Raw genomic sequence first — 15,160 nt, forward strand, 5'->3', positions numbered from 1 at the left:
GACACCCATTAAGTTGCCATTTTATAGGCAACAACCTTATACCCCCCTTATAGACCGGCTTCGTGAATGAGGCGTACTAGCGGTAAGACGAGTTTGTTAGATTTGTTGTCCATCCTGACCATCCCCCGGTATATGCAAGTCAATTCCCGGACAGATATAGTTGATCAGGCTATATCCTTCCCAGACTTGATTTACATATACCAAGGCATACCCATAATGTACAACTCCTCTTCTTTTATTTTATGTTGTTGTAGTTATGACACTATGTGAGCATGTATGCATGTATTTATACCTTTTTAATAAAAAGAATCATTTATTTTCTAAAAGTATATTTATTTGAAAAATGCACAAATCAGAGACTATTAGTCCCAATTGTGTTTATAGTTTGTATATCTTATGTGGTTTGATATACTTAATTCACTATAAACTGCGCTCTGATACCAATCTGTCACACCCCCAAACCAAGGATGGCGGAAACGTCCGGGGGTGGAGGACTTCATGTATAGTATCATAACAGCAATTGTAATAGTAATTCAAGCAAACACAACCAACATATATATAATTGAAAAAAAAATTACATCATTGTATGAATTACATGTTTACGAATCAATTACAATATGTTGATAAAATATGAAATAGTAGACGCCTTAGCGTCCCATCCTCAAAAGCACTTGATTACCTGTTTAATGATTTCCTGAGAATACAAGTTGTTTGAAAAAGTGTCAACACAAAGGTTGGTGAGTTCATAAGCTTTTCATTTGTAAAAGTAGTATTTGTGTTAGAAAAATCCAATATTTTCCTTAATGTGTAAATGTAGTCTTAAAACCCAAAGACCGAAATGTACAAGTAATTTGTCATATTTATAGTAAAACAATGCAAGTTTAAATCGACATAAACTCGTTAAATTTTAATGAAGTCCCCGTAAATTCCAATGTTTGTTAATACTTTATGTGAGTTTATTATAACCATACTATGACCACGGTTGCCTAAAACGACGTTCTTCAGGCGTCGGAAATGTTATGACATTTGTCACCCCAGACCTATCGGTCTAACTGTTGCATGCAGTTTAGGTGTGGGTTTGTCAAACCCAATATAGATCTATACACAAGTATCACGCTCTCCCTCAAGGAGACTCTGGTTACAATACAGGACTTAATGGTAATTTGAAGTAAATGTCTCACAAAGTCATTAACGGAATTACGTGTTATGAAAACTTGGTACCGTATGGCCGTACCTTGCTTAATGAAAATATCCTTTGTATAAATGTACCCTTTTTAAATGTATGTGTTATGTAATGTATCATAAACTATACCTATTATGGTTTATCAACCAAGGGTAGTACGTGGTAATGTATGCAAACTATATTCAAAATAGTTTATTTAATGTTTGAATGTATCGATTGTACTTTGATTATAATCACTTGTTATTCTTTATATTTTATATGACCAAATCCATTTGTAAACTGATGTGTGTCTAAATATTAAGATAAAATATCATATATTGCAGTCACATATAGTCACATAAAGATATACACCTTGCTCAACATGTTACAAGGTGAAATGAAATTAACAGCAACTTTTCGTTAAAAACAGTTTCTGTTACCGTTCTTAGAAAATTTATAGAAAAATCATCACAGCTCTAAATCCAAATCTGCAAATTTTGAGAGTTTGGAATATGAGTCTAGTTTGTTCGTGAATTTTATCATGATTTTTAGTGATCTCTAACAGAGGTGAAAATGTTCATAATCACAGACTGGTCCGGGTTTGCCTCTGAAATGACAGGCAGTTTTGTAAAAATCACCATTAATTGTAGAAAAATCATTTGGAGATGTGCAAGTAGTCATTTTAAATCTAAGAGTTTGAACTACTTGCACCTGAAACAGTTTTGAAAACTAAAATTTTTAAGTTGACCAAAACAGTCCGTGATTAACGTCCATCTTTTCTGATGCAATCTGTTAGAAAAAGTTTAATTGTGTTCTTGATGATTTTACTTGTATTCCCCCCTTAAAACTTAAGAAAAACATGTAAATGTATGGGTATGAACTCACCTTATGTGATTTCAGTAGATGAAAGTGAGATAGAGGAAGTGTTCAACCCAAGAACACTAAGAAGATGTCTTGATGATTCGAGAATCTAACACCGAATAAGATGGAATTTGTGTAAGATATCAATGATTTGAGTAGAATGGAGTTTAATAATTATGTGAATGATGAAGATACTTACTAATTGAAGAAATAAATCCCTGGAGAAAGCCTTGAAGTTCTTGAAGTTAAGAGAAAAGATGAGAGAATTTTGGAGAGTGTTCTTGGTTGCTAAGTGTAGAATGAAAGAGTTTTTATGGAGAATGAGGAGAGAGGATCAATCCTCCAGCTCTTAGAACGTGGGAAGAGCTGGAGATTGGTTGTAAAGGTCCACTAAGGAGACAAGGAGTAGTGGGAAAGAGTGGATGATCATAGAGTGAGGTGGTGGTGGCTTGCTTTTGTCATAAAATAAGGAAAAGCAAATATTCCCTCAATAATTAGTCCAACCACCAATTCTTTTAATACATTTTTATAAAAACCCTGGAGATTTATATATTTTGGGGCCTTAGTTTATAAAATAAAGTTTTGGGTGAAAATCCCACGTTAAAATAATGAAAAACGGAGTTAAAACGAAGTCGTAGTCGAAAAACCGGAAAAATTATGACACGCAAACATGCATGTCGTCTTCTTTTATGACAGGGGCTTCCTTGATACTCATTGCGTGTCCTAAACACGCGAGTCGTAAGTTTACGACAGACAAATGTGTGTCGTCTTCCTTTATGACAGGGACTTCGGTCCTGAAGCTTCAGTTTTGGGTCCTTAAGCCTATTTTACCCCGTTTCAAGTGGTTTTTGACCCAGTTAAGGGTCGGGATGGCCCGAATGATTACAAAAAATTAAAGGAACTTTTGAGAGAGATTTGGGAGAGATTTGGGAGAGATTTTAATAGAGAGAGGTTGAGTGAAAGAGATTGTGAGAGGTTTCGTTTGTGATCTTTTTGAGTGTCCGGCTTCGCAACGAAAGGTCCATAAACCCCGTTAAGCCATGATTTAGTGTCTTACACAATCCCGATGATTGTGAAATAGTGTTTTATCGCTTTGGTTTGTTGTTTAGCATTGTTAAGGCTAAAATCAAACACATGAACTTTCCAAATGATGATTTCTCATTAAAATAGCGAATTGTATAGTGATTACATAACGTAAACCCTAGCATACAAGGGTTATTGGAGTTGACCGGTTTGACTTGTTGACTTTGAATTGACCGAAATTTGACGGTTGTCACAGTATTGCCCACGGGGCGAGATGCAGAAACTCGAACACGAACTTTGGACCCTAAAGATGAAGGGTTCTGACATTGCCTCCTACACTTCTAGGTTCGAGGACCTAGCACTCCTTTGTCCGGGAATGGTATCCCCGGAAAGCAAAAAGATCGAACGATTCATTTGGGGGCTGACCCAGCCAACCAAGGGAAATGTTTTGTCTGCGGAGCCGGAAACCTTCGATAGCGCCAAGTGTTTGGCGCAAATTCTGATTGATCATAGCGACGATCCCGAGGAGATAGCCACCGCCTCTGATCCGGCTAAAGGGAGCGGTGAAAACAAGAAGAAATCCTGGAACAAACGAAAGGGTCAGGGTTCGCAAGGATCTTCAAAGAAACAGCAAACTGTAGCGGTCCACGCTGCTACTACCCCTGTTGCTACTCCTGCCACCCAGGCTCCTACCAGCAGGTACACTGGCACCCTTCCTCGGTGTGACAAGTGTAACTACCATCATAATCCCGGCCCGTGCCAGGAGATGTCATGCATAAGCTGTGGTAAAAAGGGGCACACGGTGCGATTTTGTAGAACCCCAGCCCAACCAACAAATCAAGCCTCTGGAGTGGGTGTTGGACGAGCCTGCTACAACTGTGGGGAGTTCGGGCATTTCAAGAGGGACTGCCCCAAAGCAGCAACAACCAACAACACCGGGAGAGTTCTAACCATGGGACAAGAAGAGGCAGTCGCTGACCCCACCGTTGTCACGGGTACGTTCCTCCTCGACAACTCTTATGCATGCATTCTTTTCGATTCTGGTGCTGAAAGGAGCTTTGTTAGTCATGCATTCAAACAATTTCTTAAACAAAAATCCCAACCATTAACCGAAAAGTTTACCGTCGAAATGGCTAACGGTGAGAAAGAGAGCACTAACGAGATATACGTAGGGTGTACCCTATCCTTAAACGACCGTCCATTTCTCATTGACCTTATGCCAGTCTCCATAAAAAGCTTTGATGTCATCGTTGGCATGGATTGGTTGAGCCCCAACCGTGCAGACATCCTCTGTTTCGAAAAAGCCATCCATCTCAATCTTCCTTCGGATGAAACTCTCGTAATCTACGGGGATAAACTCAGTTCAAACCTTCGCATCATTTCGTGCATCAAAGCCCAGAAACTCCTGCGGAAAGAGTGTCATGCATTCTTAGCCCATGTCGTTAACAAAAAGCAGGAAGTTAAAGACCTCGAGAGCATCCCCGAAGTCTGCAACTTTCCTGATGTCTTTCCAGAGGATCTCCCAGGAATCCCTCCTTAACGCCAAGTGGAGTTTCGTATCGACTTAATCCCCGGAGCTACCCCCGTAGCCAAATCTCCTTATCGATTAGCTCCGGCAGAAATGCAGGAGTTATCTAGTCAACTCAATGAGCTGCTCAGTAAAGGATTCATCAGACCGAGTTCCTCGCCATGGGGAGCCCCGATCTTATTCGTGAAAAAGAAAGATGGATCTTTTCGAATGTGTATCGATTACCGAGAGCTGAACAAGCTCACAATCAAAAACCGTTATCCTCTTCCTCGAATAGACGACCTCTTCGATCAACTCCAAGGAGCTAGCTACTTTTCCAAAGTCGATTTAAGATCAGGGTACCATCAGCTGCGAGTCCATGAGGGTGACGTTCCCAAAACAGCCTTTCGGACTCGATATGGTCATTACAAATTCGTGGTTATGCCCTTCGGTCTAACCAACGCGCCGGCGGTGTTCATGGATTTGATGAACCGGGTGTGTCGTCCATTTCTGGACAAGTTTGTTATCGTGTTCATCGACGACATACTTGTCTATTCCAAAAGCGAAGAGGATCACAAACAACACTTGAGGATAGTGTTGGAAACTCTTAGATCGGAGCAACTGTACGCGAAATTCTCCAAATGTGAATTCTGGATCCGGAAGGTTACTTTCCTTGGTCATGTGGTAAGCAAGGAGGGCATACACGTGGATCCTTCCAAGATCAAAGCGATAGAAAACTGGTCAGCACCGAAGACACCCACCGAAATCCGTCAATTCTTGGGTCTCGCTGGCTACTATCGCAGATTTATCCAAAATTTCTCCAAAATTGCCAAACCCTTAACCACTCTAACTCAGAAAGGTGTACCCTTTTGTTGGAACGAAAATCAAGAAGCTGCATTCCAAACACTGAAGCGAGCCTTGTGCAGCGCACCTATCCTGTCCCTTCCCGATGGTACGGAAGACTTCGTTGTCTACTGCGATGCATCCAATCAAGGTCTCGGTTGTGTCCTAATGCAACGAGGCAAGGTCATCGCCTATGCCTCCAGACAACTGAAAGTACACGGAGTCAACTACACGACTCACGACCTAGAATTGGGAGCAGTGGTCTTCGCATTAAAAATCTGGAGACATTACCTCTACGGAACTAAGTGCACTATCTTCACCGACCATAAAAGTCTATAGCACATCCTCGACCAAAAGGAGCTGAACATGAGACAACGGCGATGGGTTGAACTACTCAACCACTACGAGTGTGAAATCCGCTACCATCCCGGCAAGGCCAATGTGGTGGCAGATGCCCTCAGCCGGAAAGAATACTCAGGTCGTAAGGTGAAGGCACTGACTATGACTATCCATTCCCACTTATCCGCGCAAATCAAAGAGGCTCAGCTGGAAGCCTTAAGGCCAGAAAACGTGTCAGGCGAAGCCCTGAGAGGAATGGATAAGAACCTTGAAATCAGAAACGACGGAGTCTATTGTTTCATGGACCGGATCTGGACCCCAAATTTCGGAGGCTTCAGAGAGGTTGTCATGAACGAAGCTCATAATACTAAATACTCCGTACACCCAGGTTCGGATAAGATGTACTTGGATCTCAAGAAACTGTACTGGTGGCCAAATATGAAGGCCGAAATCGCTACCTTCGTGGGCAAGTGCCTGACTTGCGCCAAAGTGAAGGTCGAATATCAAAAACCCTCCGGTCTACTCCAACAACCCGAAATACCTGAATGGAAATGGGAAATGATTACTATGGATTTCATTACCAAATTACCCAAATCTCCGAGTAGGTACGACACCATTTGGGTAATTGTCGACCGACTGACCAAATCTGCTCACTTCCTTCCTATCAAGGAAAACTTCAAAATGGAAAGACTCACGCGAATCTACATCCAAGAGGTGGTCCGACTGCACGGTGTACCTGTGTCCATCATTTCCGATCGGGATAGCAGGTTCACTTCTAGGTTCTGGCAGTCACTACAGAAGGCTCTTGGAACTAAGCTGGATATGAGCACAGCTTACCATCCTCAAACAGATGGACAGAGTGAGAGAACCATCCAAACCTTGGAAGACATGTTGAGAGCCTGCGTCATCGACTTCGGCGCGTCATGGGATACTCATCTTCCTTTGGTTGAATTTTCTTATAACAACAGCTACCATACCAGCATCAAGGCTGCGCCGTTCGAAGCCCTCTATGGCCGCAAGTGCAGATCCCCTCTGTGCTGGGCTGAGTTGGGTGACACGCAGCTGGTCAAGGGACAAGTCCCTGACAGCACTCTCACTGGTCCAGAAATCATCCGCGAAACCACTGAAAAGATCGTGCAAATCCGAGAACGACTTAAGACCTCCCGAGATAGACAAAAGAGCTACGCCGATAAACGACGAAAACCCTTGGAATTCCAGGTTGGAGACCGTGTCTTGTTGAAAGTCTCACCCTGGAAGGGCATGATACGCTTCGGAAAGCGTGGAAAACTTAACCCAAGGTACATAGGACCTTTCGAAATCCTAGCCAGGATTGGTCCCGTAGCTTACAGACTCCGATTACCTCATGAACTTAGCAATATTCACCCTGTCTTCCACGTCTCAAACCTTAAAAAGTGTCTTTCTGATGAGACCCCTGTGATTCCCCTGGATGAGATCGAAATCAACGAAAACCTGAACTTTGTGGAAGAGCCCATCGAAATCATGGATAGAGAGATCAAACGAACGAAACAAAGCCGCATCCCGATAGTGAAGGTTCGCTGGAATGCCAAGCGGGGACCCGAATTCACTTGGGAACGCGAAGACTCGATGAAAACGAAATACCCGCATCTCTTTCCAATTCCATGATTTGTATCTAAGTTCTAAATTTCGGGACGAAATTTCCTCTAACAGGGGGATAATGTGACAACCCGAAAGATATTCCGTTAACATAACCCATGCCGTTAATAAAATTTATTTTATTTTGGGTTTTTTCCGTTAACTTTCAAATTAAATAATTCATTTAGAATTATTATTATAATTTCCTATGTGTCGAAACGAAATATTTATTTGGGTGAAAACACTCTAAATAATCTTTTGAAAATTTCTAGACTACGACTAATACGGGTAATGGTCATTTACCCGGGTAAAATATTAAGCTCCGTTTAATGTCCGTATTGGGTGTATTCCCACCGGGTCACTAACTCTAGGCACATAAAAGGGTGGAGTGACCACCATTTGAGCTTTTCCCACACTTGAACTTTCTCTCTCTACTCTCTCTCTAGAAATCGAATCCTCTCAAGAAATCTTCACTTTCAAGCTCCAATTTGGTAAGTGATCCTTCCTAACTAGTTGTTTATCCTAGCATGCATGCAAATCCATGTCTTAAACTCTCAAATGCATCAAAAACTCGTGTTTACGGTTTGGGGAGCCTCCCAAAAACCGTAAACTCCTTCAATGGGGGTTTTGAAGCCCCAAAACCTTTCCAAACCTCTTCTAATGCTTAGATCCTTACATGCATGGAGTTAGAACCACAAGATCATGAATTTTTGGCCATGAACATGAGTTTACGGTTCTTGAATGTTCAAGAACCGTAAACACCCTTTCATGGGGTTTTGATGCTCCTTAACCCTTCCAATGCATGTCTAATGGCCTTGAAACTTTCTTAGATGATCTTAGAACCCTAAAACATGTCCAATTGAGCATAAACTTGAGTTTACGGTTTGGGAACATCTCCCAAAACCGTAAACACCTTCCAAGGGTGTTTTAATGCTCCAAACACTTTGCATGGCTTGTATTTGAGTCTAGAACTTGCATGAATGGTCTACAAACCACCAAAACACTTGGAAAATGGACAAACATGGACAAGGGTGGGTTTACGGCCATAAACCCATGAGTTTACGACCGTAAACTCCCCAAGGGTGGTCCAAGGACCGTAAACCCAAATTCCTAGGCCATTTCATGTCCCGATCACTTCCTAAGCCCTCGAATCAACCCTAGATCCTTCCTATGTGCAAGATGAGACCTTGGATCACTCAAACCACCACACCCATGAGTTTACGGCCGTAAACTCATGGGGGATGTTGTCTTTGGACCGTAAACTCCCCTAAGGGTTTACACTTGAAGAGTAAACACCTTATCTAGTCCCTACACTCCTTAGATGCAACCCGTACCATCCCTAACACTTGAATTGAAGTGTTTTCGTGCCTCGGAGTGTATTATCCTACTATCTTAGTAAATCAAAGTCTAATTAGATAAAATTATGTATCTCTTCATGTTGTATAGGAACCTCACGCGTGTTCAAGCCCTAAACTGATACTTAGCATCTAAATCGGCACATTCTCGTCTGGTGAGTTCATACCCCTACACCATTTTCTGTGTTTTTCATGTTTTCAGGGGGGGAATACAAGCAAAAGTACAAGGAAACTTGTACTCAAATCTACTATTTCGTATAACAATACTACATGTTCAATATGATTTAAACATTGAAATCCGTATTAACCAACCGTCTAACTCGTGGAGTTAGTTTTCAAAACCAATTGTGAAACTCATTATAAAATGTTACATTTTTACATTTCACAAGGATTTCATGTCATTTCATAAACCGGGATTTTCTATACTATTACTTGTAAAGTTCATTATTCTTATGATTGGAGACACGTCCTCGGTAACACTCCACATGGAATACGAGAGTGGAGGACTACTCCCGTAACCAGAATCTCTTGGAGGGAGAGCGTGACTCGAGTGTATAGATCTATACGGGGCTGACTACCCCGCACCCTGCTGCTAGCTACAGTTGGATCGTCAGGTCCATGGGTGACAAAAGTCATAAAATGATGATGGACTACTTATTGCCATATCTAGTCTATCGTATGGTTATGGAACTCGCAACTTAGATAATGGAGATTTACTGATAAAGTAATAACGAACCTAGTGAACTAACCTCCTAGTAATAACTGTCTTTGATTACTACCAGTTCACTACTTACTTATTAGTTTTGTGTACGTGTCAAAACTAATATGCTTACCACGGGATACCAGTCATTCAGTATGCTTCACCTAATCGATACAAGTATGGTAGATACTTGTACACATCATTTCAGAATCGATAACCAACGAATACTTTTCATAAGAAAACATAGGGTTTTCTTGGGATAACGTAACTTTTCATAAACAAGGTTGTATGGTACTTCTAACGAGAATTCAAACCATATTTTCATAAGGAAACTTGCAGGATTTTCTTATTTCAAATTGTGTAACAAAGGGATAACCAAACTATTTTCATAAGAAAATACGGGATTTTCTTGGATATCAACTGTTCATGAAACTAAAGGAAACTGAATCTTTTTCCAGAAAACAAACCGCTTATGAACTCACCAGCTTTATGCTGATATTTTAAAACTGCTTGTATTCTCAGGGCATCCATAGACAGGTACTCCTATTAACTTTTGAGAAGACGGAGCATATAGAAGACTCGTCTTTACTTTTGTTCTAACCAATGTATCTAAGAAAACTTGTAGTACTTTATTTTCAAACAAATGTAAAACTTTCTCATGTAATGTAATGGTTGTGTTTACTATGCTTGCTATGTACATTGTTTGTGATACTCTACATGACGTCACCCCGCCCCGGAACGTTTCCGCCATCGGTTTCGGGGTGTGACACCAGCTCATAGTCACATCGACAAAATTTAGCAACATAATCCTTAAGAAAACTTAAGGCAGCATGGTAAGCTCCCATGCTGAGATCGTCATTTTGAAGACTCCGGAGGTGTGCAGCAATGGTCAGAATGTTGTTCGGATTGATTGTAAGGAAATCGGCATCAGTAATGGTGCGATAGGTTGGTTTATTTCGGAAGATGTGATACCGGAACAGTACGCAGTTAAGTTCATATTTAGTCAAGATCTTCCTTCCAAACCCTGAGATATTTGTTATCCTCTTCCTTGACCACACTTCATTTTGAGGCTGTGCATTCTTGGAGTAGAAGGTTTTCAGTCTTTCACGCTCAGTCCGGATGATCAGCTTCGGATTATCATTAGGGTGGAAAGGTGAAAACTTGATGTAGAACTTGTTGTACGGAGAGAGAGGCAGATCGAGTTGTTCGGAATCGTTTGTAGGAATGTCATAGTACATGAAGGGTGCTATGTCCGAATCATGGATTAATCCTTCTCGGCATAGAGGAGAGAGTCTCAGCATCGGATTGGGATTGTCTTTGAGCGCCTGAATCCGGATGCTTTCCTCTAGAGCTTTATTTATTTCCTCCTGATACCATCCTAATTTTTGCTTTGGTGGAGGTCCGGAGTAGTGAGCTTGATAACTTTCAGTGATGGGCTTCTTACCCTTGTCTTTTCTGAGTGCCGAGATGATATGTTTCATGTTTTCGTCAATGGTGAATTCTGGAGGAGAAGTTTGAAGAGGTTCTTCCGGAATGTCGTCTAGAGTCCGGAGGGGAGAACCTTCATCAATCGGAACAGTTCTTGGAGCAGGAATTGGTGGCAGCATGGATGACGTGGCCCGGAAGGCATCAACTGTTAATTTGGTTTTAGCCTTAGACATTTGAATACTTCTTTTAAGAACATCCGGCAGTGTAAATGGCCATGAAACTGCGAACCAAATTCTTTGCTCTTCCTCCGTAAGCACCTTGGCTGGGAACTTCCTTGGAGCTTGCAAACATAACACTCCATTTGTGATAAATGAATCTTCATCATCATTATCATCTTCATCATCATTTCCTAGAAGTCCGGAAAGAACTTGGACTTCATCATCGGAATTTTTATCTTCATCTCGGAGCTGATATTCTGAGGCAGTTCTCCATGGTTGACTTGGGCCTTCTCCCCCTCTTGCAATGGTGGACCTGGCAACCGGAGCAAGCACTAGAGATTCCTTCAAATCCGAAAAAATTTTAAACACCTTCTGAAAGCTAGTGTGGAGTTGAAGGGTGAGGGTGTCATAGGCTTCAGCAGTGGGGGCCTGAGCTTTGAGATGATTAAACAGGTCATGCAGGATTGACAACATTTCATCAAATATGTTGTTTGGAACATCCACGATGTTCCAACAGGCTCTGAGAAGCTTAAGGAGAATTTGATGCATTATCAGGTTCATTTCATCCTTCTTCCGGATCTCTTTTTCTAGTCGCTAATTTGTTTCTCATAACGAACATGAGTTTTCTTGATGAGGTCATTAGTGCTAGCGACTAGGTCATCATGGACCTTAGGCATCCGGGTGATTGTATCCAGGTAATGATCGACATAAGCATCATATTTTTGTTCAACTTCTTCGATTGTGTGTTTGAGCCAAAGAGAAATAAGTTGGTCAAGTTGAGCTTCACGTTCAGCAACAGTAGGTCCAGACTTGTTGGCTTCAGACATGGATTGGAGAATGACATCTATCTTTGAATCCAGTCCGGAAACTTTTTCATCGATTTTGGTGTTAAGCCCGGCTACGGAAGTTTCTATAGCATTGATTTTCTTCACGGTATTGGAAATAGAGTCTCGGATTTCAAGGAGGGAAAATGGATCAACGTAGTTGCCTGCGGAAGATCCGGTGTCGAAAGTGGAATTCTGAGGCTTGTTTTTGTTGGGTTCCGGGTTGACTGGAGGAACCGAATAACCAGGCTTGTTGGTAGCAACATCATCATGAAGTTTAGGAGTGGAGTCTAATTTATCACCATGAGTGGATGAGGAGGATCCGAAATCAAAAGCTGATTTGGATGAGGATGGCTTGCATTGAAATCGAACAGTGGGCAGCACTTTAGTGTCAGCAACAGTTGCACCATCGTCATTTAGCAGCACTTCTTCTTTTAAATTTCTTCATCCGAATTGGAGTGAATAGAAGCATGAGGTGGAGTCTTGGGAGTTTCTCCAGAAGTGAACTCAAGATCAGTTATATCGTCGGTAGGAGCAATAAAGGGTTGATTGCTCTGGATGGCTCTATTCCTCATTTCAATCAAGGTAGCTTCAACTTGAGATCGAGTGAGCTCCGAATGCCTTGTGTGAGCCATGTCAACATAATCTTCCCATTTTGGGTCATTAGCACCTGGTCGTCCTGTACCCTTACCTGGTATCAGACCAGTTGAGGCACGAGAGGTTGGAGGGACTGCTCCACCCTCTGAGTGCTTGGGGTCCGGAACAGGGGTTCCGGATGGTGCTTGTGTGGAAGAAATTGGGATATCAAATCTGACACATGGGTTTGTTCCAAGGGGCAAGGAACTTTGTTCAACACCAACATCACCTTTTTGGGAAGGTGAGGGTGGATTATGAGTAGACTCCCCGTGAGTGTGTGCAAGTGATTTTGAAACATCGAGGGGTACCCCGTATGAGTGGGTAGGAGGGGTTTTCGGATGGCTAGAGTCAGCCGGAGTGTCATGGGCTCCATCCTTTTGAGAGGAGGAACTGACTTTAGTTCTCTTTTTGGCTTTTAGATTTGAGGGAGAAGTCTTCCTTTTGGCAAACTTCTTTATCTTTCCTCCGGACACAGTAGGATGGGCTTCTTCCGGAATAGGCTCAATGGGGACAGGGGCAGGTTGTGTTGGGTCGAACACAACCGAAGTCTCCAAGTGATGTTTTAAATGAATAGATCCGGAAGTTATTATAGCCAACATGTGTTCCGGTAAATGTCTCACAGGTCCAAAAGAAGATTGGTCCGGAATGCGATAATGTTTGACAATTTTGAAAGAGATATATACCTCTTTCGGAATTGTAGAAACTGGGATTGGTTCGGACCTTTCTTTGTAAAGCTCTTGGATCGTCAGGGCCCAAAACCTAGGGCTTGAAATCTCATTGTCTTTGCGCTTGATAGCGAATTTCCAGAAATCTTGCCATAGCACCTCAGGAAGATCAACGACATTATCTCTTTTGGAGAATATGCTGTAAACTACGTACAGCCAGTCCTTGCTAAGGGTGTCTGTACCTCCATGCTTTCCGGACAGCCCACAGATGATGAAATGCATCAGAACGGTCCAAATACTGGAAACGGCTGACTTCTTGAACTCTTTTGCCTTATACTCTTGATCGTACCCTATGTGGTTTAGGAACAGTTGAAACTCCTCTGCAGTTGGTTCTTGAACTTTGAAACCTTTGGGGTTTTCCCTAACTCCGATTGCTCTAAGAAACGTTGATTTGTGGATTGGCACGATGCGATCACCAGTAAGTTTGGTTTCAAGAACCCCATCATCGATCTTAATCCTTGTAAATGTTGTGTGCAGAAGATGGAGTGGAAGAGGCGGTTCTGGGATTTTAGTGAGTAGAATGGAGATAGGATGATGAGCAATGAACTCGATCATCACTCTTATGGGTTCATCGGAATTCATGGGGTTCATGGAGAAAAGTTGTGTTGTGTCTCTGAGGAATGGTTCAGATGAATGTGAGGATGATGATCCTTTCGATGACTTTTTCTTGGCAACAGTTTTCGTGGCTGTTTGAGCAGTTTCATCGAATTTTGGAGGAGATGAAGGAGACACCATTGTTGCAGGGAGATGAGTGCTTGAAGAACACAAGAACATAGAACAATAGGAGAGAGTTTCGGAGAGTTTTTTACGCGTAAAGAGATAAAGGAGGGTTTAAAGGGTTTATATAGGTGATGGAAACGAGTCGGGTCGAAAAAGGAAATGATGAAATCCGGATTTGGAAATGGGTCGCATTTATTGTGTTGCCGTTTTTGGGATGAGTTGACTAATGATGACGAAAGGTTACTATGGAACAAAGTGAAGAATAGAAACCGTCATACAACAATGGGATGTTTTCTTTATAGAACGTGCAAACGTGGTGCGGATTTCAAGGGTGACAAGATAAGCATCTTTGAAAAGTAATCGTTTAAAAATGTTTCAACTTAAAAACCTTTGGACTTCCGGATGATTGATTTCGGACTCTCTGACTTCCGGATGGTTATGAAGTGTATTCCAGAACAAAGTGATCTTGAAAAACAGGTCCAAAATATTTTTTAAAATGAAAGAGTCCGGAGTTAAACTTTGAGATGATTTTCCGGAGTAAGATTGTTTAAGTTCCTGATCAGGACTTGAAATTCCGTAGAAAGATTTTCAAATACCGGAGCCAAATTCTTTAAAATTTCGGAGAAAAATTCTTTAAAATTCCGGAGCAAAATTCTTTAAAATCAATCCGGAGCAAAAATTCTTTGAAATTCTGGAGAGAATATTTTGAAAGATTCCAGAGAAAATTTTGAGACAGCATTCCGGAATGAAAATTTGAAAACGATTTCCGAAGCAAAGTTTAGGATGTTCCGGAGCAAAAGATAGAAAGAATTTACTACCGTTCCGGATTTAAATTCCGGGAATACTTTATGAAGTAAGTTCCGAGGTGACAATTTGTACCAATGTAACTGTATTGGTTTTGGACTTCATGAGATGGAGTGAGCTGTACAACTTAAAACTTGCAAGAGATGGTTAAACAAAAAGACACATAAGTGATCCTATTCATTCCGAGAGACAATAGTTCCGAAATGTAAAATGATTTTGCTTCGGAACCAACTGTACTTTCCGATGTTTCCATCAGAGAGTGCATGCATCTTGAAAGAATTGAGGATCAGGCATCATCATACCCATTTTGTTCAGAAAACCATTAAACTTGGTTTCGTCTAATGCCTTAGTAAAGACATCAGCAATTTCATCATCAGATGGAACAAAAATAAGTTCGATGT

The 15,160-nt window shown here is 41.5% G+C and overlaps 1 long non-coding RNA gene across 1 annotated transcript; it reads right to left on the reverse strand.

The window, feature by feature from the left end:
• Positions 1–532: 532 nt before the first annotated feature.
• On the reverse strand, positions 533–2,132 carry LOC145168954 (uncharacterized). Its single transcript, XR_013742195.1, has 2 exons — positions 2,048–2,132; positions 533–694 (listed from the first exon to the last, which is right to left on the reverse strand). It is a non-coding gene; the product is annotated as an uncharacterized LOC145168954 (long non-coding RNA).
• Positions 2,133–15,160: the final 13,028 nt, after the last annotated feature.

Source organism: Lactuca virosa, chromosome 4, assembly GCF_052849685.1.
Source record: "Lactuca virosa cultivar CGN04683 chromosome 4, Lactuca_virosa_CGN04683_v6, whole genome shotgun sequence".
NCBI lineage: Eukaryota > Viridiplantae > Streptophyta > Magnoliopsida > Asterales > Asteraceae > Lactuca > Lactuca virosa.